This window comes from Aptenodytes patagonicus, chromosome 16, assembly GCF_965638725.1.
Source record: "Aptenodytes patagonicus chromosome 16, bAptPat1.pri.cur, whole genome shotgun sequence".
Lineage (NCBI taxonomy): Eukaryota > Metazoa > Chordata > Aves > Sphenisciformes > Spheniscidae > Aptenodytes > Aptenodytes patagonicus.
The window spans coordinates 6,294,395-6,318,471 of record NC_134964.1 but is presented as its reverse complement, the minus strand read 5'-3'; the positions used below and the strand labels follow the sequence as shown (position 1 = coordinate 6,318,471).

At 54.5% G+C, this 24,077-nt stretch overlaps 1 long non-coding RNA gene across 2 annotated transcripts in view; it reads left to right on the top strand.

Annotated features, from left to right (window-relative positions):
- LOC143167767 (uncharacterized) overlaps positions 1 to 10,766 on the top strand; it is a 58,831-nt gene extending 48,065 nt beyond the window's left edge. For both annotated transcript variants that reach the window (XR_012996592.1, XR_012996593.1), the window contains one exon: positions 9,852 to 10,766. This is a non-coding gene — a long non-coding RNA (uncharacterized LOC143167767). The remainder of the gene's footprint in view (positions 1 to 9,851) is intronic.
- The last annotated feature ends 13,311 nt before the right edge of the window (positions 10,767 to 24,077 follow it).

Here is a 24,077-nt window from a genome sequence, read left to right as displayed (position 1 = left end):
ATTGTATAATTATCTTTTTATAGGGATGGGTGTGTTCCGGGCTTTCCTGCTGTACGGCAGAGCCGGCTGTGCCTGTGTCTGCGTGAGAGAGATGTTCTGGCATACCTGGCTTCTGCTCTGGGTTTGATCTGTGATTTTAGGCAATTAACTGGGGATTATTTTCTGTTATAGATCTCCATCCATAGCGCAGGGGTGCCAGGGCTCGATGGAGCCGGGGATGCTGTGGATGTGGTACTGCGGGAAGAGGAGCAGTGGATGGGTTGACGCTTGGTGGCTCCCGTGGGAAGGCGTCCGGATTTGAGGGGTGTGGAAGCACGTCTGCGGCTGCAGAGCTGCCCTAAGGTGGCAAAGGGTTAATCTCGCTCGGTGAGCTGAGTGTGATGGATCCGCGCCGGGAGTGAAAGCTGGACTTAGCCCAGGATTTTTGGGAGAGGGATGACTGGAGCCATCTCCCATTAGGGACCGGGCTTTCGCATGGAGAGACCCTGCAAACAAAATTGCTTTTCCATGGCTGCTAGAGCCAAATGGGAGAGGAGCACCTTTGCGGTCGTGGTGCTGGTGGGCGATGGGACGTGGCTTGTCCCACCAGAGCCTGTCCCCAAGCTCTCAGGTCACCTCAGCAAAGACTTGCCCTGAAGCCACCACCCTGCAGGTGGCCCTAGAGGCTCCCGGAGAGCTGCAGCTTTTGCATCCCCCCCAGTCCCTGAGCCACCCCAATTTCTCTCTTTAAGAGCAGCAAACCCCGGCGTGTCGCGGGGCTCGGCATTGTGCTGGGCTACGTGCCGCTGCAAGCGACGGCACTTGGATGAGGAGGCTCCCGCGCTTGGAAAGCAGCAGCTGGATCGTGCCAGGGCAAGTTTCGCTGCTCTTGGATGAGTCCCCGCCAGTGTCTCTGGTACGAGCCAGTTGTTTCCATTGTACCGGGAGAGTGATGCTGGTACCGATGGGCCTCACCCTGACTGGCTGGGATCAGCGGACGGGGAGGTTTCTCCCCTCCCTCAGGGATATCGGTTCCTTTGCGCTAAGAAGATAAAGATCATAAAGCTGTGGTTTGAACCTGACTGCACAGCTAGGACGAGAGAGCTAATGGCTCTGTAGGGGAGGCAGGATCTGGGGCCACGGGCTGGGGGAGCATCCTCCCTTTGCTCGGCTTGCGCTGGGCGGCTGCGGTCCTGCTCTCCCTGGTTCTGCCTTGGCACACTTTGCTGGCATTTCATACCCTCATTTTTTCATGCAAAAGGAAGGGGGGGGAACTAGGGGAGAAGGGTGGCATGGAGAATTAATCAGCTTAGGGTCAGAACAGGAAAAAACGCTGCTTAAATTGGTAATCCCCAGGGATAGAAATCAGCTCAAAGCTGCAAAATAAATGTGCAGCCGGATGGTTTTTCCTCCCTCCCGGTGGGGCGGGTGTCAGAGGGCAGGGGGTGGCGGCAGGGATCCTGCCTCCAGCAAGGACAGGACTCCAGTGTGGGGGCTTTTGCACCCTTGTCTGGGTTCACTCCCTGATTCAAAGCTTTCCAGAAAACACCTTGACCCAGATGTGAGGACTTTGAACATCCCCAGACAATGGGGAGCAGAGCTCATCCTCAGGATGGGACCCTGCGGGTTGCATGGCCGAACCCATCACCTCCCTCGAGCCACACAAGGAGGTTTTGCAGCGCTTTGCCTATCCTGTGAGCCAGTGCATCGCTGCACCAGAACGGGAGCGGAGAGAGGTGTGTGAGAGTAAAGAGGTACACCCCTGTAATCCCTTTTATCCTGGGAATCCATCCCTGCTTGCCTCTGCTTGGATGCAGGAGGTGCCACAGAGCAGCCCGGGGGGACGTTGGCAGCGCTGTGCGGTTGACAGGCAGTTTCTGCAACCCCTGTCTCGAGAGCCGTGGGTGTTCAGGCCTGTCTTGCATGAACACAGGATGCAGAGCCCCAGGAAGGGCTCGGGCAGGGCACAGGGGGTGGCTCAGCAGCTGCAAGCTGCCTCGGAAATGCAGGGTCTAATCCTGGGATTAATGCACCTGGGCCGGATTTGCAGTGCTGTCCTGTCCCAACCAGCATGTCCAGGAGCTCCTCCACCCTCCTTTACCTCTGCTGGAGTAGGCAGCGGGTGGAGGTCTTGCTCCGAGGATACCCCAGGGTGCTCAAGAGGAGCCCAAATGCAGGGTCTGAGCATGCCCTGCTCTTTCTCTCTGGGATTAAACACCCCAAAATATGGGGAGGTACTGTGCTGGTGGAGAGCAAAGGCTGCTTTGTGCCTTTGCGTGATGCTGCACTGGCATCCGTGGCTCTTTTGGTGTGACAGCCCAGGGGATGGGAAGGTTGAGCCTGGGGGATGGAAAGGAGCCGCTCAGGGAAGTCTGGAGAGCAGCTCTGCTGTGGTGGTGGGCTGTTGCAGGAAGGTGAGAGCGCCCAGCCCCTCTCCCCGGGCTCTGCCAGTCTGCGATTCCCGGTAGATCTGCCCATCCCCTGCCTGCAAAGCCAACCACAGCCTTGCCTGGCAGGTTTCAAAGTGCTCAAATTGGGTGAGGATGCGGGGAGGCAACCGAGGACATGGATTACACCTGCAGTCTGCAACGGGGAGGAGCTTGCTATGGGATTAAGTGAGATCCTAAGGCATTTGCGGGTTAAGGCTGAATTAGTCTGGTCCTAATAAAGGAGGATTTAGCTGGTGGGGGAGCAGCACTGGGCGTGTGTGGGGTTGCTTGGGGCTGTGGGAAGCCCTCATGTCTGTGCTGGAGATTGCCCCGTGGTCGGTTGAGATGTGGCCTCTGCTGTTGGGGCATCCCCTTTCCCCGGGGGGCTCCAGGGTTTGCTCTCCCTGTTGGTGAGAAGAGGAGGCGGAAAAGCCCTCCAGCTCATTTGGAAGAGTTAAGGGATGGGCTCAAATTGATCAGATGGACCATCAGGGGCTCCCGCTGATGGCAGAAACCAAGGGTAGCTGCTTGGCTCCTGTCTGCCTGCAGTGGGGGCCTGCTGGAGTTCCGGCAGGAGAAGCAAAAATGCTGGGAGGTAAACAAAGTTCATGCTCAGGGAACATCGTTTCGCTGCTTAGGCCCATCGATCAGTCTGTCAGAGGGTTATCACTTTGGGGATGCTTTTAATAAAGGAGCCAGAACTGTCATCGGGTGCCAGAGCCTGCCCGAAACCTGCCTGCAGCCTCTCCTGGGAGTCCGTGTTGTCCAAGCCCTGACATCGTTCTGTGCTTATCGCCTTGTTGCAAAAATGAAGGCGAATGGGACTTTCTTCATTCTTTCATCTGCCTGTCAGTCTCAATGTGACACATTGCTTTAAAGAAAGACTGGCCTTTTCTTGCAGGGAAGGAGGGGGAAAAATTGCTAGAAAGAGCCAGAGGAGGAAGCAGCCTCGTCCCACGTGCAGAACAGGTTGGAGTATGTGAGCAAGAAGAAAGTCGTCAGAGGTGTTTCTGTTGGGGGGGTTAAAAGTTCTATTTTTAGTCTCGCTTACTCTAGGGTGAGTGCCTGCGTTTAGGTCTCAGTGGGCTGATCAGGGCTGGTATTTGAGGAGGAAACCTGCACCTGGCGCTGGGAGCGATGTTTTGGGATGCAGCAGATGCTGTGCTCCGAGTGCATCCCGGTGGGGCTGAGCCGCTGCCAGCGCTCGCCCGCAGGGCACCTCTGTCCCTGGCTGGCAAACAGCAGCGGCTCTCCTGGAGCCTCATCCTCTGGGATGCAGCTGGGTTGCGTTGGCGATCGTGGCCGTTCCCTTTCATTTCTCTGATGGGAGAGCAGGAGGCTGCTGCGACGCTGGGAGCAGACACGGGGCCCTTTCTGCAAATTCTACCTGCTGCATCTCAACCTTGCACGTTTTTCCGGGGTGTTGCATTATAGAACGAGCTCTCGACGAATACCCTTTGCTATCTTCGGGTTAAATAGCCAGGACTGAGGGGAGGTCTCATACAGTCTGACCCCTCGATGGTCCAGCACCGAGCATCCCTGCTCACCCCTTGGGGCTCAGCGAGTGTGTGGACGTGCGTTTGGTTAAAGGGACCGTCTCTCCATGACTCACGGCGGTTTGCACCATGGCAGGTCGGTGACTCACGACAGCTCCGCCGCGAAGCTGACAGCACCTGTCTGGGCCACGGTTATTTATTAACACATTACCAGAAAGGGCGGCATGGGAACAAAACACTTGCTTCGCTTCCTCTAGCTGGAGGAGTTTTAATGACATCTCTTCTGAGGCTGTCTGGGATTTTGGCACGGCTTTTTGTATCGCATGCTTAGGTTAGTAAACGAAGATAATCTCTTTGGACTGAAACTCCGGGAATTAGGTTGGCTCTTGCAACAGAGTCTGGTGGTTTAAGGAGAAGGCTCATTTGCATTGCAGCGGTGTCGAAGGGTTGCGCCGAGCCTGGGGGCTCCTTTGTAGCCAGTTTAAAGCCACATTTAGTGAGACACTGCTCCGAAGACATGTCCGAGGAGGCAGGATGGAGAGATGGGGAGAAGCCGTTTGCTGGGGAGCACAAGGCTGGGCAGAGCTGGCGGCAGGCGGGGCTCCCCCCTCCCGCCCCGCCGCTTTTTCCTCTGGCTCGCTCAGATTCCTTATGAGAATGATCCCTCCTGAGTGTGGTTTTCATGCAGCTCCAGATGCTGAAATCTCATTGTATGTTCATTCGTGGGGTGGGGACAGCGTGGGACAGGGTCGCATGGGCTGGTCGCTGCCGGGCTCCTTTCCTCCACCATCTGAGGGTCTCCGTGGGACCCCGGGCTGGGGTTCGGTGCCTGTGCTGAGGTGTGGCCAACTTGGCTCCTCGCTGGAGGAAGGAGCCCTGTGGGATGGTGCTCGTGGGTTACCACCACGCCTGCCCACCCACCTGCACTGGGGTGGCCTTCACCCACCCCGTGGCAGGGGTGCCTGGTGGTCCATGGCCGGAGCGTGCTGCTTCCACCAGATGGAGCTGTGAGATGCTGTCGGGGGCCGCGGGGTCCCCAGGGCCAGCCTGAGCCCCCCATGGAGCCCAGTGGCCCCCCTGCTACTGTGTGGGAGCAGATAGCTGGAGGCAGCAGTTTCAGATGGGGAGTGCTGGATGTCCCACCATGTGCCACACCGGGATGAGGCACATCTCACAGCGCTGGTGATGGAGCAGGCAGCATGGCAAGAATTTTTTCCCCAGGGGTCCCAAGGTCCCACCCCAGGTCACCTCCTGGGGTAGTCACCTCCGCCGTGCCATGGTGGTGGAGCTGGAGGGACCCCGATGGGGTGTGTGCCCGCAGCGTGCTGCTGGGAGTCATTCTGCAGCGGTGCTGAGCCAGCACCCCCAGGCAGCGGCTGCACTGGGAAGGTCGCATCCTGCCGGGGCACAGGGAGGGCGTGGGGGAGGCACCCTGCGAAGGCCCAATCTCTGCGGCAGAGCGGGCTCTGGGCAGACCCCGCTGTGTTTCAAGCATAGCCAGTGCACGGTTAGTTAACAGCGCTGTCAAGCTCGGTCTTTTGCTGAAAAGAACTGTTGGCCTGTGGATGTGAGATGGCCCATCGCGCGGGGTTCTGCCTGCTGAGGAGCAGGGCTGGCTCGGCAGAGCCGGCAGGTAGGAGGAGAGGAGGAACGAGCTGCGAGGAGCCCCATGTGAGATGGGACACGTGCAAACAAGCAGAGAGTGATGGACGGGTGCCCGCGGCAGCGCTGGGGTCACACCCTGCTCCAACCTGCCTGGGGGGCTGCTTGCATGGCGGGGGACGGTGGCAGCAGGAGTGACTTTGCAGGAGGTCTGGCTGTCCCCTGCGCAGGAGACTGCCGAGGCTCGGGAGGACACCGCGCGTTGGCAGGCGCAGGCTGTGACTCAACAGGTCCGTTTCATCTCTTTCAGATCTTTCGCTTTTTTTTTCTTTAATCCACTTGCCTCATTGACTTTATTTTACAATCCATTGCTGGGTTCACTGAAGAGCACTTTGGTCATTAAGCACGTTGGGGCATGCGAATAAACCTTCATCTCTAAGTTGTAAATCGCTTTAAAGCCAGTATCAAATAACTGGCTGGGATGCAAAGGGCACAGCACAACCCTGTGTCCCTCCCGCTGCCCCTCACCTCCGTCCTTCCCCACCTCCATGTGTTGGAGGTTTGGAAGGGGTAAGGCCAACCAGGTATGCAGGTCTGAAGCCCCATCCCTTTGCAGGTCCTTTAATGTGTCCAGGTCCCCGTTTCCCCTCTGCAGACCTGGACACGTCAGGGCTTCCCTTTCCATTTGCAGGGGTTTGGGCCAGGCTGAACCCTGCCTGGGCGTGCGTGCAGGGACAATGCAACGGGGTGCTAACGCGACTGTGCTGGGACCGGTTCCTGCAAACAGGCTTTAGCTCTCTAGCTGCATTTTTTTAAATCCGGCCCTTCGGATGGGAAGCATTTCGACAGTAAAAGTGGAATTGGGGCATGTCTGAGCAGGGCGAGGGGTCTGAGGGAGGGACACCCAGGAGAGGGAGCAGCAGGGAGGTATGAGTGCTGAGCGAGCCATAATGTGAGCGCTGCCAGAATCGTTTCCCTGCCTGTTGGTTTCCTTTCCTGTTTGGCTTTGCTGCCCACACAGTTTGTGCTCAAGCTGTCTGTAGATGTGATGCTCCCATCCTCCGTAGCCAAAAGTCCCGTTTCTATTCCTGCGCTTTGCTCCGCTCCTCGCAAGCATGTGTTCGGGGGGACGGGGCAGGAGGCAGATCCCCATCTCCAAATGCACAGACGATCATCGTTCCTGCTGCAAACTCAGTGCCTCCTCCTCTGTTTGCTCTGGACGGATGCATTTTTCTTCCTGGGCTGCTGCTGAGCGTGGAGGCAGCTTGAGTCCTTCCTTATTCCAGCGCCTGATGTATCCCCCCTGCTCTCCCAGGGTGTTGTGGTGGGCTCGTGGAGAGGAGAACAACAACAGCGCGGGGGCTGGTGTCCAGGAGGAGTGTTAGGCACCGGTGGCCTCGGGGCTCGCAGTGTGTGGCCTGGCTGTGCTGCTGCTGCTCATCCTCCCCGGGGCCAGAGCGGTCCAGGGCACAGGGAAGCAGATGACGCCTCGCTGGAGAGCATGGGGTTTGTGGAAGGCAGCCGGCCAGGGGAAAAAATAAATTGCACCTGGGATATTACTCTCTGTGTAGGTTTAGTGTTGGGGGATGTGCAGATGGTGGGGAAGGAGGGAGGTTTGTCCTGAGTAGGGTTTGTTCAGGTCACCAGGGTCCAGGGAGGAAGGTCCTCCATCAGGGGTGTTTCTGGGACAAAACGAAGTGCTCTGTCATACAGCATGTAGTTAAACTGGGGCAGCCGCATGGCATTGAACTTGCCTGGGGCTCCATTCCCCTGTCTGAAGGGTGACAACAAACAACATACCTAATCCACGGGGCAAGGATGTGCTAACGTCCCCGATGTGGGCAGGAGGACATCCTGCAGCAGCCACCCCGGGGTTGGACGCGTCGCCCCAGTTCCCGGTGCAAGCACAGCTGCGTGGCGGTTCCCACACCGGCAGCATGCTCCCACAGTGCCCCGGCTGCCTCCCGGCCCGAGGAGGGACCACGCTGGCCGAAAGGCTTTGCCAGGGTGGAGCGCATCAGGAAGTGTCTTTGATCTCCGGGCGCTAACACGTTTTCAAATGAGCCGCAGCAATGACTGCCCTCCTCCCCCGCTGGGGAGGGGAGATAACACATCAGAGCCTGCGCACATAGCTGCAATATCGCTCCTTTATGGAGCTTTGATTGCTACCAACCATGCAGCTCATTCAAGGGAACTTCAAAAGCAGCGCGCTGGACCTGCAACGCCCTGTGCAAAGAGTCCCGAGCTGGGCTTTCTGCACACACACGTACGTGTGTGCGGCTACACCCAGGGCTCGTTGACAAGGCTTTTTGCCCTGTCACATCCTCACGCCAGCAGCAGGTAGTTTTTGGTAGGCCTTCGGGGCCCGCTCAGGTGGATGTGAAGTTGGATGTGGTGGGGTTGGACCCTCTGGACCTTCTTGCTCAGCATGTACTGGTGGGCACTGGGTGCCTCTGGGGTGCCACCACCAATGCATTAGCTCCCTGCCCAGTCCCAGTCCCCGCTATGCAGTGGTCCCCAGAGCCTGGGCATTTGGGGTTAGTGCCTTGCAAACCCCAGTGATGCTCGTGAGGCAGGGAGGTGCTTAGAGCGGGAGGGAGGATTTGCAGCCGCTCTCGGCGCATTCGCCAGCAGCGTGGGAGTTAACAGGAGAAGTTGGGGGAAAGAGGAGGAAAAGGGTTCGGACCTCCTCCACTCCCCCCTGCCGTCCCCCTTGGCTGCTGTGATTTCATTGAGGCTGTGTATTGGCCTCTGGAGGATGGAGCTGGGTAACACCACAACATAAACAGAACATCTGGAAGCTTTTAAAGGGTTTTATTTTTTAACACATTTACAAGAGCCAGGGACACTGGTGCACAGCGTTTTGCAAACTCGGAGATGCTGCGCTCTTTCTTTCCCAGATAGCCCAAAGCTGATTGTCAGGCTTTCCCCTGGGGAAGGGGCATGGGGGCTGGTTTATACTTCCACGCTGTATTGCTGCGGGTGCGATATCTTGGCCAGGAGGTGCCCATTTTGCTTGCATATTCCTTGCGAAGTCCAAAGCAAACAGATGATGTGTTGCACGATAAATGAGTATAAACCTCTACCCTTCTTTCTGTGTGCCCCTAGTTAATGCTGGAGCAGGACGGGGAGTTGGGCAGGGTTTGCTTGGGACAAAAGCTGTTTAATGATCTTATGGAGTGAACAGGGTGAGAATCAAAGAGGAAAGCAAATGATTAATCTCCCCAAATAGGCCAAGAGCTTGTCTGAGCCAAATAGGAGCTGGTTGTGCCACACTTAACGGTGGAGTTTGGATCCTCCAGTATGTTGCAGCTCATTTGAGAGCTTGTAGGTGGGGAGCCCACGGACAGAGAGGGATAAATGAGATCCATTCTCACTCTGCTGTCCGACTGTGTTTTCCTCTCCCTATCTCCTTCCAAATGTCTGTGGCAGCTTGGGAAAAGGAGCCCCTTTCTGCTGGCTCCTCTAGGGTAGCCCAGGACAGCAGTGAGGGCACAGGGATGGTCATGGGGTGGCTACAAACTCCCTGGTAGGTAGAGGAGGTAGAGCTCAGGCAGAGCTACCCGAGCTACCCGTACCTCCGATGGGGAGCACTCCTCCCCGTGCAGTCCTCAATGCTAGCACGGCAGTCGTCGCGTGTCCCGGCTCAGCGCTGGGATGTTTAATCAGTGACTTGCACATCCCTTGGACCGCGTAACGCAGCCCACGTACACACAAGCAAGATGAGCTGCTTTCCCCTCCTCTGTGTTCCCAGATGCCGTTATTTTGTCTTTCGTGCGGAAATGGCCATTTGATTTTCTTCCGTCAGCCCCCGGCTATGTCTCTTATCCACCCTCGTGCTATCCTGCACCCTGATCTGATGCCTTCTGATCCCGTGGGACCTCAGCCTTGGGGCTGCTGCTGCTTTTGGGCTCTCTAGAGGGATGTGGCTGAGTAACGCTGGTTTTCCCATGGATGTTGTCAGCACATCCTCCGCTCTCGCTGTCTGAATGGCAGCGCTGGCGGCTCAGCTGTCACTGAGAGTTGCTGTGGATGGAGAGCTCCTCCCAGCCCTCTTGGACATGGACTGTTCAGCCATAACAGGTTCCCACCAGCCCCAGGGCTTGGGAAGGGCTCCAGCCTCCAAAGCATGGGGCCCTTGGCACTGCTGACTGTAGGGTGAGCTCGAAGGCGCTGGTGCCGAAGGTGCTTTTAGGGGAGGCATTGGGGCTGCTGGTGCATCTCCTCTTTTACACATTGCTTCAAACACTTAATTTGGTGCCAAAGAGGAATCACGATTTGCTTCATCACAACCAGCTGCCTACCAGCCTGGACCTTCCATTAATGCCATGTTTTTCCTTTGCAGGGTCCATGGTGAAGGCTCGGGGTGCGGGGACCTGAGAGGAGACAGCCAAGTGCTGAAACACCCAGGAGCACCCTCCTAAGGATGGGTGCTTTCAGCTGCGAGCACAGAGAGAGGGACAGCAGGGACCAGCAGCTCCCTGGGGAGCAATGGAACATCAGGGGCTGTGGTGAGCTCCTTCACCCACCACCGAAAACAGCTTCCCCACCCGCCGCCCGCTGTACGCTTGCTGGGCTCCACGTCCCCAGCCCGGCAAGGGGGGTTTCCTCCCGGCGCTGACCTCGCTCCCGACTCCCACGTGGAGCTGAAAGGACTTAATTATCTGCTCTCTGCTGGGCTTTGGAAATTATCCTCTTGGCTGGGAAGTGCTGGCGATGGATGGTGAAGTGCTCTTGGGTCAAATGGTAGCTTGATGCTTTTCCCTGTGAAGGCCCAAGTGCTTGCCCGGTTCCAAGGAACCAGCTGTGGATTTTTTTTTCTTTTTTTACCCCTCTGCTCTTCTTTTTGATGCCTTTCGGGGTCTTGGGCTTTTTGTGAGGACGGCTGGACCCAGCCTGCAGCACGTGGCGTTCACAAAGTGCCGATGCCTGCGGTGGGAGCTGGAGGGGCGAAAGTCTTCGGAAGAGCTGCGGGGTGGAAGCTGAGTTGGTGATCGTGGTGCCCTGGGGTTTAAAACTGTCCGGCAGAGTCTTGTCTTGTGCCAGGGGTGTTGGGTGGCCTCGGGGGGGGTCCTTCTGCTGCGGGCAGCTGAGCACCCTCAGCCCCATCACATCCCACATGGAGCCCAGCCCAGGTGGGGCTGGGGAGCGGGTGCAGGAGCGGGGGATGCCAAACCGCAGCGAGGGGAACGTCAAGACGGGGGAAAATGTCACCCTCAGAAACAATTAAACTTCTTAATAAAACCCGTTGCCTCTGTGAGTGCTCGATGTTCTTTTCCATTTGCCTTGGCTCAGCCACACTTACATCATGGCCCTATCGCGGGGCTGCCGAGGGGATGCGTTTGATTGTACAGGAAACCAGCGCTTTGGCAAACTTCTCTGCCCTAATGAAGCCAGGCCAAGAGTTTAATGCCTTTGCTTTGCAGAAAAATTCTCCCCTGTCCTTTTCCCCTTCCCTTTCTGCAACCCTTAACTATCACCGCCTGACTGCATGGCCAGGCGAGCCGCCCCTAGCATGCCTCCTGCTCCAAAAGCGACTGAAATGCAAATTAGTTCCCCTTAAATCATGTTGTTTCATGTCCCTGGACTGTGTGTTCCCTCCCACCCTGTAGACTTGATGTGAAGCACCGGAAGGTGCCGTGTGGAAACACAACATAAAAAGGATATTTATGCAGTGGAAATATCCTTTTATTATTTTACAAAAAGATTTAGACCTTTAGACAACCAAAAAGTTGTCCTTTCATCTAAAAAGCGCAGTAGCCTCATGAGCATGGATTCAATATAACTGTGTTTGGTGTGCAGCCACGGTGACTCGATGTCAAACTCACTAGTGTAACCAACCGGTAGGATCTCTGCATAGCCCTGACTTCGTTTCTCTGCACAGTGAGTCCCCCACTGGGACAAACTTGCAGAAACTTGGTCAGAAACACAGAGTCTTGGGTCCTTTCCTTTGAAACCCATTACTCAGCTCAGAAGCACCTCAGAGAGTTTAAGAACCATGTTATGCCCTTGGGCAAAACTATGAGAGAACAGCAAAGCCCAGAAATGCATGAAACTTCACTTGATTTTTGGTTTGGTAATGATGGGTTTTGGGAGACCCTAACAAAAGCCAATGTCAAGCTCATTTGCATCAATTAAATGACCCCGGAGGTGCAGGTGAGCAGCCGGCGGCTTAGGCTGGTACCTGCGTGCCAGCGCAGCCCCGACGGTGTGCACGGACACCCTGGAGTGTGCTGGGATGGAGGTGATGGTCTGCCCTTCGCCGCTGCTCATTTCAAGGTAGGTCCAAAGCAGAGGGTGACTCTGCTCTTCCTTTTCTCTGGGTGGAAAGCGGATCATGTGGGTGCTGGAGGAGATTCGGATGTGGTTACCGTGCCACGGCAGTGCCGTGTATGGTGTCTTTGCTCCTCTGTGCACAGCGGACCCTTAGCAAGCAATCCAGCACGGGAGTAAGGCTGGTGTTATTGGGCACGCTGAGCTCCCCTGGACTCTCTCCCTGGTAGTTTCTCCACCCTGGTAGTTTTCTCCACCCAGGTCTGAGAGCTGCGGTGAAGCCGGGGCCGTGCCCCAGACAGCAGCAGTGCGTAGGAGCAGTCCTCGGGCAAATTACAGGGTTCCCACCCATGAGTCAAACCTGGATTTTTGGGCTAGCTGTGAGACCCGTTGTCTCAGCTTGCTGAGGAGCCACGGTGTGCCTCTCCTGCTGAAAATACAGACTATGGCTATGGGGAGACACCTCAAGTGATGGTCCCGTGGTTACCCCCCCCAAGGAGTGTGTAAGAAGCAATGCCCGCTGACAGAGTGCTGCCACATACAGTATTCCCTGCATCTGGCCTCGCCATGGGCCAAACTCTGTTTTCAGCTACGTGTGTGAATCACTGCGATGTCCATATAGGAGACCTGAGGTGTAAGGAGGTTGAATTCCCGTGGGGAAGGCTTTGGGTCACTCAAACCTGCCACCCCTGGTGCACACTGGCGATGCCACGGCCAACACTTGCACCGTAGCATCCTTTTTCGAAGCAATTCCCCGCCTGGGAGCTGCTCCTCCATTAATCCCAGCCTGCGTGGACCTGCCGATGGGCGCTGGTGCTGCCCATTCCCTGGCCCTGCAGCTGCAGACCCCACTCCAGGGATGGAGGGAGGAAGCTCAGCACTTGGACGTGGACCTTTTGGAGTTCATAACTAATATTTACTTCAAAGGCCGGTTGCCTTTAGTGTCGGTCAGTTGTATAGTCCCGGCTTGTTTAGAGATGGCGAGCAAACAGAAAGTCAGGCCGTTAAAAAGGGGAAGGGTGTGGGAGCTGTATTGCTATTTACCTGTGTAACCAGGAGGAAAACCTGCCTGTCATTCTTCCTAATAAATACAAACTGGAAGCACGGATAAACCCATGGGGATTTATTAGTTTGCTTTACCAAACGCAAATATTAAGACCAGTTGACTCGGTCCAAGGGCTGCCTTTTGCCTTTTGTGTGCGCTGCAGCGTCTGGCGCCTATGGGCGCTGATAAGGGTGTGCTCTGTGCTTAGCCAGTTATGCTCAAGGAGATTCTTTTGAACTGCTCCTGTCTCCCTTTTGCTCAGGCCTGATCCTGCGAGGGACTGAGCGCCTGGCGGAGATGCAGGGCATAGTGCTGGCTGGGTTTGTCGTGCTCCAGCTTCCCCAGCCCTGACCTGCAGCATCTCCCTGTGCAGGGCGAGCTCCCCGCCGGCATGCCCCGACCCGCTGCCGTGCCCTGGGACAGTTTTCAGCTGGCGTTTGGATTTGTAGGGCCAGTCTGGAGCAGGCAAAAGCTCCCTGTGCTTATTTTCACTGTAAAGGGTAACACACGATCCTGTCCTTATTATGGCCCTTTTTACCCCTGCATTGAAAGCAGCAAGAAGAGCTTCTGATTGAGCTTGGCTTGTACCTGCAGCCATGCAAGTCCAGCTTTAAAGAGCCCCTTTTTGGTACCCCAGTGCCAAATTACTGCTGCTTTCCCCTCCCCGTCTGTCCCCTTCCTAGCGCCTGCTTCACTTTCGCTCATCCTGAGCATTGCTCAGAGCACATTTACAGCTGCCTCTGTCCCTGGATGCACCAGAGGCAGAGGGGGGGCTTTGCAGCCGGCTCCTTCACCAGCAAAAAACCAACCTGCAGTTCAGTAATGCCCCATAGGGTAAGCCCTGCCTGAGCCCGAACGAGCTCTGGCTCCAGAGAAGACTGTCCACGACCACGCCAGGTGTGGACCGAGGTGCAGATGCTGTTAGGAGCAGGGATGGCTCAGGGCAGGGATGTGCCCCAGGGCTCGGGGTATCAAGGCTGGCAGCAATACTGCTGGGGACAAACAGATGTGAACGATGGCCTGGGGAAGCCGGATTTGTTTTTCCTCGGGTTGCTAACGTGGGGATCCTATTCCAGGGAAGGCTCAGCGGGCGGAAAGCCCCTTGCTTGCTTTCATCCTATTGCTTGGGAAAAAGGAGGAGCAGAGTCCAGCTGGGATGGGGAAGGCTCGGGGACAGCAGTGGTTAATTTTGTTTGCTTCACATTGAATAAATACAAAGTTAGAAGCCAGGAGCCATTGCAGGGAGGAGGAGAAGGAGGAGGAGGAGGAGGAGGAGGAGGAGGAGGAAGCCAGGTGAGCATCCAGAGGGGGGGACACAGGCCATCCCCAGCCATCCCCCCCACTTGCAGTTTTCCATTCTCATCCCTATCTCTGCCGCATTTCATCTGTCCCTGCATCATCTGGTGTGTATTTACAGGCAGTTAGAGATGCTCGTCTAGATGTTATTTTTCCTCCGGGGCTCATAAAACCCATCTGCTGGAGCTGCCGGCCAGCTCGGGGGGAATTTCCAGGCCCTGCTTGGGTCCCGGAGCTTATGGTGTGCGGATTTGGAGGCTGCGTGTGCTTTGTTCCCGTGTTTGTTTTGACAGCTTAGCAGTGTTGGGCCGTGGCTGCAGGTGTGTGCAGGATGCATCCCGCCTGGGATGCTGCAGGGGCACGCGGACAGGGACCCAGCATCGCTCCGAGCAAAGCACTCAGGGGCTTCTAGCAAATGCCATCATGGATGGGGTGTGGGTGGTTGGGCTTTTCTGGAGATGCAGTTTTTCCCATTTCTCAATTTTTGCAGATTTTCTTGCCCACCTCCCCCTGAAATAGCGAAACACTCGCAAAACATCAGAAATCTGCACAACAAGTGGCTGGAAAGAATAGTTTTAATTTCCTACATAATTCTCCAAGTGTGCGTGTGTGTGTCAGACAAGGACCTGTTCCTTGAGGCTTCTCTGCAAACAGGGAACCAAGGACGCAGCCCTTCGGCATCCCCCAGCTTTCAGCCTCGAGACGCTGGCCCTGAGCACTGCGGGGAGGTGCCTCAGGGCTCTTCCTTTCCCATCCCACAGTTTGCCGGAGGTCCTGGGCCAGTGATCCTCCATGATCACGCACCATCCAGGAGAACCTCCAGCACTACTCACCTGGGGAAATTAAAGCATATAAACCTCTCAGCTGTTCAGCTAGGACCACAATGGCTATGGTTAGAGCCTAGTGGATGAACCTAATGCCACCTCTGTTCCTCTCAATCACAGCAGTGCTGATGTTGAGCCGTACAGAGCCATTTGAACGCTGCTCGTGAGCAGGACTGGGATGCCGGCTGGACCACCATCCCCCTGGGCTGCTTGTGAGGCTGGACCAGGTTATTGCTCCATGGAAGTCTTTTACCACATCCACTTGCAGGTGGTTTCTGCGGCTTTGACAATCCTGTTAACACTTGTTTATTTTTTTTTTTCCAATGAAAAATAGGGATGGAAGAGGCTGGGAGTGCTCACCCCAGTCCCACTCTAACTGTCCCCAAGACACTCCTGGTCTAATGGGTTGCACCTTCAGCAAAAGCCCCTGGAGCTCTCTGAGAGGGTGTTGGTTCTCAGCTACTTTCCCATCGTTCACCATCTATAAAACTATTTTTTTTTATTTGTTAAAGAGGGTGTGGGTGTTACCTCCCTATCAGAAAATAAGGCTTTAAAGGCCAGATCCTATTAAAGTGAAGGGGAAGCTCTCCATTAACTCCTGTGGGGCTGGGCCAGAACTTCTTCTGTCTTTTCTCCCATGTATCTTTTCCTCCCCATGTCTGCCTTCATGCAGACACCATCACTCTCCGGGAGCGGGTTCCCAGCAGCTGGCACTGCTCGGGAGGACCTGAGACACTTTTCACTTCTGTGTATTTTACAGTCCCTCAGACCCCCCCCCTTTCCCTGAAGTCACTGCCCTGCTCAAGTGCCCCTTCGTAGTGGCCGGGGAAGGCGGGGGGCTTTTTAAATGCAGCAGGGAGGAGACACGGGGCTTGTCTAGGATAGGGGCTGCTCCTGGGGCTCTGCTGGCTGGTGAGTTGTTTTAACCTGTTATCTATTTATTTTTTTCCTAAAATGCCAGCTTTCACCATTAGTTTAGCTGCAAGGAGAAGGGGAAAGTGTCTGGCTTTGTCTCCTTGCTAGGAGATACGGGTGCTGGTGCAAACCGGGGTTAAACTTAGTCTGAAGCCCGCCGAAAGGTGGGCCTTGGTCTCTCCATGCTGGATTTCTCCTCTCACCTCCTTGGCGGGAAAGCTCTGTCCCATCCAGCACGCTGAGCTGGAATGGGGACTTGTGTCCCCTTGTCACTGCTATGTAAAGGCTCAAAAAGTTGTTTTTAGCTTATAATCAGAAGTTTCTTATTTAAAATTAAAAAAGGGGGTGGGTACATGAATGGTGCGTGGTACTTTTCATGGCCCATGACAAAGATGGAAAAAGGCTCTTGCTTTGTGTTTTGTGGTTGGTTTTTTTTTTTAAAGCTCTTTGGCCTTGCTAGAACAGCTGGGAGTATTGTGGGGAAACATGAAAGCTCTTTGGGCTGGGACTCCATATTGCCTGTGCTTGCTTAGTACCAGATATGTTAGGTACCTACAGAGCTCCCTGCAGTTATGCTATGCAAATGACAGTAATTAGTAAGAATATTTGTGATTGCTATATGAGTTTGAAACAAGCCCTAGTTGCAAGGGCTTTCTGTGGAACAACAGCTTCACTCTCTGCAAGATGCATTTTTGGGTTGCACACAGCTTTGCTCACTTGTTTAATTAATTCTTGCTTGCAGCAAACCACACCTTTGAGCAAGGCTGAGCACCTTGGGGGCAATTTTTGACCCACCTGACAGTTTCCCAGCTTTCTTAGCACCTCTCAAAGCCTCCCCTCAGGTGTCCCTAATTCTGGTATCAGTTACAAGCTCCCCGCAGACGCTGAGCCCTGTTTATGTGATGGGGCTTTGCAGGAGAAGCAGCAGCTTGGTGAAGGGAGCCTGAGCAGTTTCCTTTGCACTAGAGGAGGGTGTCGGAGGAGGTAGGTGAGGTTGAACCTCTTCCTCTGGCTTTTGCGTGTTGCATCGGGCTCCTGGACATGACTGAGGTCTGTGTAAGCTGCAGATAAATGGGGTTGGGGGTTACATGCCTCGGCTATCGCGTCAGTGTGATGTTGCCAAGGGATTTAGCGTGCAAAGAGGGCTGAACCCAGGAATGAAATAGCTGATTATTGTTTTTCGTTCTTCAGACAACACAGCTGAGCAAATCCAAGCCTGCTGTCTGTTCATTAAGGGACTAATCCTTTGTTTTCCCCTGGAAAAATCCTTTCCAGGAATCCCAAGATTTTCTAAGTAGGGCCAAGCTTAGAAAATGGAGGAAAATATGTCCCTTTCCCATTACATCAGGTATTTCTCAGCTATTTGTTCAATTCTTTCCCCTTTTTGCCTGTCCACATGTGCTTCCCTCCTCTTTCCCACCTTCTACACAGAAATTCATCTGAGGAGGTTCCAGTGAGGTCTGGTGTCCTGCAAGGGATGAGCTGATGTTTCAGCTGCCCCTTGGGCAGGTCTCTCACCTCTACCTTGCTGAAGACTTTCTTGAAACCCATAATAATATCTTTGTCAAATTAGGAGAAGGTGTGGGGCTGGGAACTGGGTTGATAAAAGATCCCTGTCCTGGTTGCAGCTGACCCAACCAAGGCTTCCCCAAAGGGTTAAAGGCTGGGAAAGGTGCTCCATTCCCACTCACCTCCTGATGCAATTTGATGGCACTTGCAACACGCCCTCCCCATCACCTCTGAAAATAATCACAGAGTATGAGCAGGCTGCGGCGTTGCCATGGGGATGCCTCTCATTTATTTTAATCCTAATACGCCTTCCTAGGGAGACGCTCCCCAGTCATGTTTTTAATTGTAATAACTACTGTGTTTTAAAGCCCTAAGTATCATGTGTACGGTGCGGAGCTGGCCCCGCTCCATCCCCTGGGCTGCCCTGGCTGGTGTGTCCTGCCTGGTGCGTGGCTCTGCTGGATGGCCAGGGGCAAAGGGAGGTAAACGTGGGGGCAACGTGTGAACTGAGTGGGGACATGGGTTGGCTCATTCTCCACAGTGTTTTACTTGGCTTTCCTTTGCTGGTTAATGGGATCGAGACTTGACCTGGAGTGGAGCAGCATGTGCTCTTTTCTTACACCACTGGAGAGGAGAGGGAAGGTGGCTGCTGGTGGCCTCTACCTGTTTCTGGGTAGACCTCTACCAGTTTCTGGTTTCTACCTGCCCTGTGTCCTGCTCCCAGCGAGCTGGTGGCTCTGCAGTTGGCTGCAAACCGGGACACAGAGCTGAGGGTGCAATCCCATCCGTACCCCCGTTCCTCTGGGATGCTGTGGGACTGGGTGGGCTTCAGCCCAGCCCTCCCCTCCTGTTCCTCCTCTGGTACCCACCGTGTCCGAGGACGCAGCCTGGCTTATCTCCACGAGCTCCCTTCTGGTTTGGGTGGGTGTGTTTTGGGGCCGTGTTTCGCACAGTTCACACTAGGGCTCGGTGTGTGCTGCCGTGCATCTCGATAAACCCCCTCCGTGGAAGGAGCAGCAGCGTTGAGGTGCCTCCAGACCCAATCCTGCAGGAATGCTGATTAGCCCAAAAGCTGCTTGGTAGCAAATGCTCAAAGCTAAGCTTTTCCACTCTAAGCCTTAATGTTTCAGTTGCCTACAAGGAGAGGAAATTCTCCTGCTGGAGATATCTCTGTTCCGTCCTAAAAACCAGCAGAGCAGTTTTCTGGTGCACAGAAGTCAAACCTTCCTGTCGTGAGCAGGATGCATTAGCCCTCGGCTAGAGCAGTTTGTTACTGTGCTCTGGGGGGGGCTGGCCCTGTTCCCCACTGCTCCTGTGGTGCTTGTTGACATTAGTTGGGTGCTTGTAATAGCAAAACCTTCCTGGAGCATGGTCTGACGTTCTCCCCCTCCTCTTTAAATTAACATGCCAGCCGTGTCTCACCCTAATTAAAACCAGTGAAGAGGACTGGTCCAGGACGTAGCTTTGGAGGCTGTAAAATTCTAGGACAGTTTTATGTAGTGCAATTAAAAGGAGGGTAAAAAAAATTGTCAAGAAATTAAGCACTAATTACTTTTTTTTTGCCAGCTGAACTGTTTTGGCAGTGGGGCTGTAAGTGGGATGCAAAGACCTGGGATGGTTGGTTCTCTGCTGCCATAAATCACGTTGATCAAATGTTCTGTTGCTTTCTAGCAGTGTAACTCATCTGCTGTCAATTAGTCTAAATCACATTTTTTCAATTAAGCAGGCTTAGAGGCCTGATAGTGAAGTCTGGTGGGGAGGAGGAGGGAAAGGCAAAGCGTGGTTGTAGGCAGCAAGGTGGAAATATCTTTTTAAAAGGTGTGATCCCATTTTAGTGTTTTCCATATAAAATGTGATATTATTGTCTGTGCTCTGGGGAGCAACAAGAGCTGGAAGCCCAGCTGAGGAGGGAGCCTGCAAAGTGGAGGGGACTGGCACGGGCAGCCCCAAGGGTGGTGGCAGGTCCAAGGTCACCCAAAGGATTAGACGGGGAATCCCAGCCGGGATGCTTGCAGGCATGATGGCGAGTTACCGACTGCAAGAAAACTCCTTTGGGATGAATTTCAGATGTTCCCTTAAACTCCTGCCCTAATTCCCCAAGATGGGGTAGAGGTTTGCAAACTTGCACAGTGTTTGCTGGGCTGAACGAAGAGGCTGCCCATGGGGCTGTGGCGTGAGGGCTCATTTGTGCTCCAGGGAAGGTGAAATTACGCTGTCATTTGCATGCAACCGGCAATGGGAATGGGTGGCTTGCATAATAGGTGGCATAATCTGCCTTGGATGGTGAAGTAAACCGCTGTTTCCTCTCCCTCTGTCTAGTCTTGCTGAATCTTTTCTTTCTTGATTAGAAAAGGAAAACAGGCTATGAAGTATTTGGAAAGGGCATGAGGAAAGGCAGGGCTTGGAGTAAATGGCTCCTTTTATATCTGCATCCACCCTGTGCCTTAAAAAGAAAAAGCAGACAAAACCTTCCCAGACTGGAAAGAAACAGCTGGAGTGGGAAGAGGAGCTGGTCCTGGCCCCAGGAGGAGGGAGAAAGAGGCGTGTGTGGCCTGCTGATTAGTGTTTTAGTTATTACAAACTTTACCTGTCTCCCTCCCCTCCTCCCGGTGCTTGGTCCCTGCCAGAGCCAGCTCATGCTGGGAGCGCGTGGGGCAGCTGGGGATTGGGGTGGCCTCTGGTTTGGCCGGGGAGTGCTGGGGAGATGCAAATATGGGGGCTTCAAAAGTCCCTGCAGATATCTGCGTGGAAGTGGAGCTTCATCTCCCTGTGTTGCTTATTCAAGGCTTTGCAGGACCTGATGCTTCCCAGATGCTCTGGGGCAGGGGAGGACATTGGTGGTCCCTTTCACCTCTCCCCACACCGGGGCAGGATGGGCTCCCAGGACCTCCGGAGCCCTGCACGGTCTCATCCTGCAACACCAATGATTCACCCACCCGCTGCAGAAAGGGCTCAGGCCTCCCGGTTCTGCCAACAAGCCCCTGCAGGTTATTCTGTTGGGAAAACCAGACTCATTTATTAATATACATAATGTTAATTGCTGTAATTTGAAGGCTGGCTTCCCACTCCTGGGGATGTGGGTGTGTGCTGCTGGTGTGGAAATGTGTGGAGGAATGTTTCCCTGCTGAGCCCCTGCGGTGAGGGGAGGATGCTACTGTGGTTATAATGGTGATGACCGGTTTGTATTGTGGGTTTGAGTTCACGTGCTAAAAGAACAATGAGAAAACCAAACGTATCTCCTTGGTATCTCCTTGTTGTAGGCTAAAAATACAGCCAAATGGATATTTAAATGTTAATTAGTATAATTTACCACCACCACCTCCCCAGGCAAACCTGGCAATTCAGAGCATGCTTCGTTCTTCCTCCCTGCCCAGTTAACTGCCCTCAGTCTCCAAAAAAAGCTGTACTGACCACCTGGAAGAGCTGAAGCTGGGTGGCCCAGGCTGGGGAGAGGCTCGTAGCCTGCAGGAGGGCAGCGATGCCCCCTCACTATCAGTGCCAAAGGTGTGGGACTGAAAAGACCCTCGAGGCTCTGAGTCTGGTCAGCCCTTGGGCTTTACCAGCAGAGTTGTGTTGGTGAGGAGTGGAGGGAAGGGGGAGACTTGGCTCTTAGTTCTCAGCAGGCCTGGGTTTTTCTGACCCATCAATGAGGTTATGGGACAGGGCAGGACTGCTCTTGCTGCTCCTGCAATGCTCATGCCTCTGGTCTCCCTCTTGCAGGAGCTGTTGGCCCCAGCTCTGTCCATGTCTAGGTGGTTGTAGCAACAGCAAGTCTAAAGCTCTGCTGGAGATAAATTATACAGCAGGACCTTGGCTCCCTGAGGTCCTAGAGGACTCCTGGCTTTGTGTTGCTCATCCCAGGAAAGAAAAGGAAACCCACTGTCTCTACGGTCATCTGGCGATGCCAGCAGAAAGCCTGGCTCAGGGCCTCTGTTCCCGCAAAAGCAACAAAGCGAGGTCCCTCCATGCACAGGGGTGTTTTGGGCTGCGCTTGGGAAATAACTCCTTTGCCAGGAGAGCGTGTGTCCTCGCGAGCCAGATCTGCTGTTCCAGCTCTGTACCAACGTTTGCTTTGGAAAAGTAGTGCTGGTGGTTTCTGGAACGTGATCCATCTAACCCGCCATCAGAAAACAACAAAACCAAACCTGTAATTGCCTTTGGTCTTTAGCAATTTGAGCTGGGTGCGAGTTGGCCACGAAGGCTTGAAAAGCGCTGTGGGCTGCAGAGCCGTGCGGGGACAGGAATGCTGCTGTCAGAGTGGCAGAAGTGAGTGGATGGTGTATGTGAACCCGGACACCCCCCTGCCTTTTGCTTTGCAGCCCTCCCTTCACTAGTCCGCATTGCCCTGTATCCCAAAGTAAACCCACAGATGCTCGGGGCTCCGCTGGCATCAAAGCTAGCGTGAAACCCCAACTTGGCAATAGCCGCTGCTGCCTGCGTTGGTGGGTGAACGGCGCCATGAGTCCTGGGCCCAGCTGGGTGTTTTTAGCTCCTGTGGAGGATTATTAGAAGTGGAGAATTAAGCATTGCATTTCCTGATTTCTCTCCTTTCAGCAGGCCGGTGAGATGCTAGCAGCCCTTCCCCCTGCCCAGCCTTGCACAGTCATTAGAATTCCTTTTGGGAAAGGGAAGAGGGTGAGGGGGGAGTAAATCTGATTTAATTACAATGAAACAACCTGCATGGCCCCAGCAGCTCGGTGGGTTTAATCTGATTTGGAGAGGGGAGGCGGCGCAGCGGCTGCCGCTGGCATGAGCGGCTGCCGCACATGATGGACTTAGGGCAGCGCCAGGCGCGGGCCGCTCCGGCATCCGGCAGCGGCACGGGGAGGCCTGGGCTGCCCACCCCGGGTGGCGGGTCCGGGGGATGGGGTCCTTCAGCCTTTCACTGCAGAGAGTTGCTTGGGAGCGCTCTGTTTTCTCTTGCTTGTTCTGGAGACGGTGGGATCCGGGCAAAGAGATGGTTTGGTTGGAAGTGACTCGTCTTGTGTCCCAAGGAGGCCAGAGAGCTCTGGGCTGGTCAGAAGCAGCTGCACAGTGTGGAGGTGATTAAACATTGTTAAGTCCAAATGAAAGAGCTGCTTCTAGCAAATGATCTGGGGGGGGGGGGGAGCTCCAAACATCCTAAAAAGTTGAGGCATAAATGGGTCCTGGCTCCCGCAGCTTGCTCCGTGTCTGTCGAGGAAAGGACCTCTCTGGGTGCTAATGCTCCCTGCTGTGGTGGCTTGAACCGTGTGCTCTGGTGCATCTCCAGTTGCAAAGCTGCTCTTTGCAAACATGCCCTTTGGGATTCTTTGTCCTGAAGCTTAGCAGATTGCTTTGGGCTTTTAGTGTAACTGTCACCTAGCTTCCTCCTTCACAACTGTCCTCTCAACTGAGAAAGGTCATTGCTTCAGCGAAGAAACTGTCTCGTATGCTGGCACTTGCCAGAGAGGTGTTACCTTCTTGATGCTCCTGTCATCCAAGGGATGGTTCACATCAGCTGGCGTGGGTAGTGTGGAGAGCTACCTTGGCTGCAGGTCTCCTTTCCCTCTTCTGTGTGACTGCAGATGTCTTTGGATGGTTAAAGGTGTCCCAGTGGCAAAAGGGGACAGGTTTTTAGATAAAGTTGAAGGCGTAGGCAGTTGGGAGAGTAGTGGTTACCCCTACATGGCAGCTTTGGGGAGGGAGAGACGTGCCTCAGGTTCACCTGGTATGGTTTGCAGGCTACCCATGGCAATGTATGGTGTGTGGAGTCCCAGCTTTCCATGTTCTGGTCTGGCGGAGATAATAAAAGATCCCAAGGATGCAGTAATTAATTGTAACCTTCTTATTAGTGCCTTGTGATGACCTGCTGGCTGTCCAGGCGATGAATTTTGGCCTGTATCTACCCAAATTGGGCTTCCCCTCCTGCCAGTGCACATGGATGTGCTTCTTGGTGGCACTGGTGGTTTTCAGGATGTCAGGGGTCAATGGTCCTCTGACCACGCTGCCCTCCCCCAATATTCCCACACCTAACTCCCATCCCTACTGCTCTGCAGCTCCTGGGGCTGCAGGGAGGATGGGAGCAGTGACCCCGGTGGAAATGTCACCTCCCACCCTGTCTGAGACTTTGGCAAGGAAGAGAACACACCTAGCTGGGGGTGGAGGAGAGGCCAAGGCCAGATCCTGCAAAGGCTGGCAAAGAAGATTCTGGGTAAGGGCAGGAGCGCGTGGGAGGGGACTGTAAATCCTGCAGAAGGATCTGGTGAAAGGTGGTGGCTTGGCAGTTCTGGAGCCCCATCTCTGCTTGGCCCATGCGGTGCTGGCAGGGGCAGCACATTCTTCACTGGCTGCTGTTTGCTTGGGCACTCGTGTGTTTTGCTACCAATGCACGTTTTGCTTGAAATCGCTCAGTTTAGGGTACTTTTCCCCTCTGTGCAATTGCACTCCTTTCCCAGAGTGGCTCAAGTGTGCAGCACGGAGCAGTGTCGCTGGTTCTGCCTCAGGAACGCAGGGGACACCTCTAACCTAATTTGCCTGGTGCTTTTTGGTCCTTAAAGGCTTATTTTCTCAGGGCTGAAACAGCTGTTTTCCTTAGCGATTGAAAAAGAAGCCTGTCTCAGCAAGTTAGGTCTGGAAAAAAGAAAAAAAAAAAACAAAACCCCAACCCCCCTGTTGCCTACTCTGCTCTTTCGAGGAGCAAGAGCATCCTGGCTTTACTGAAGAGCTCTGCACCTCTGGGGACAGCATC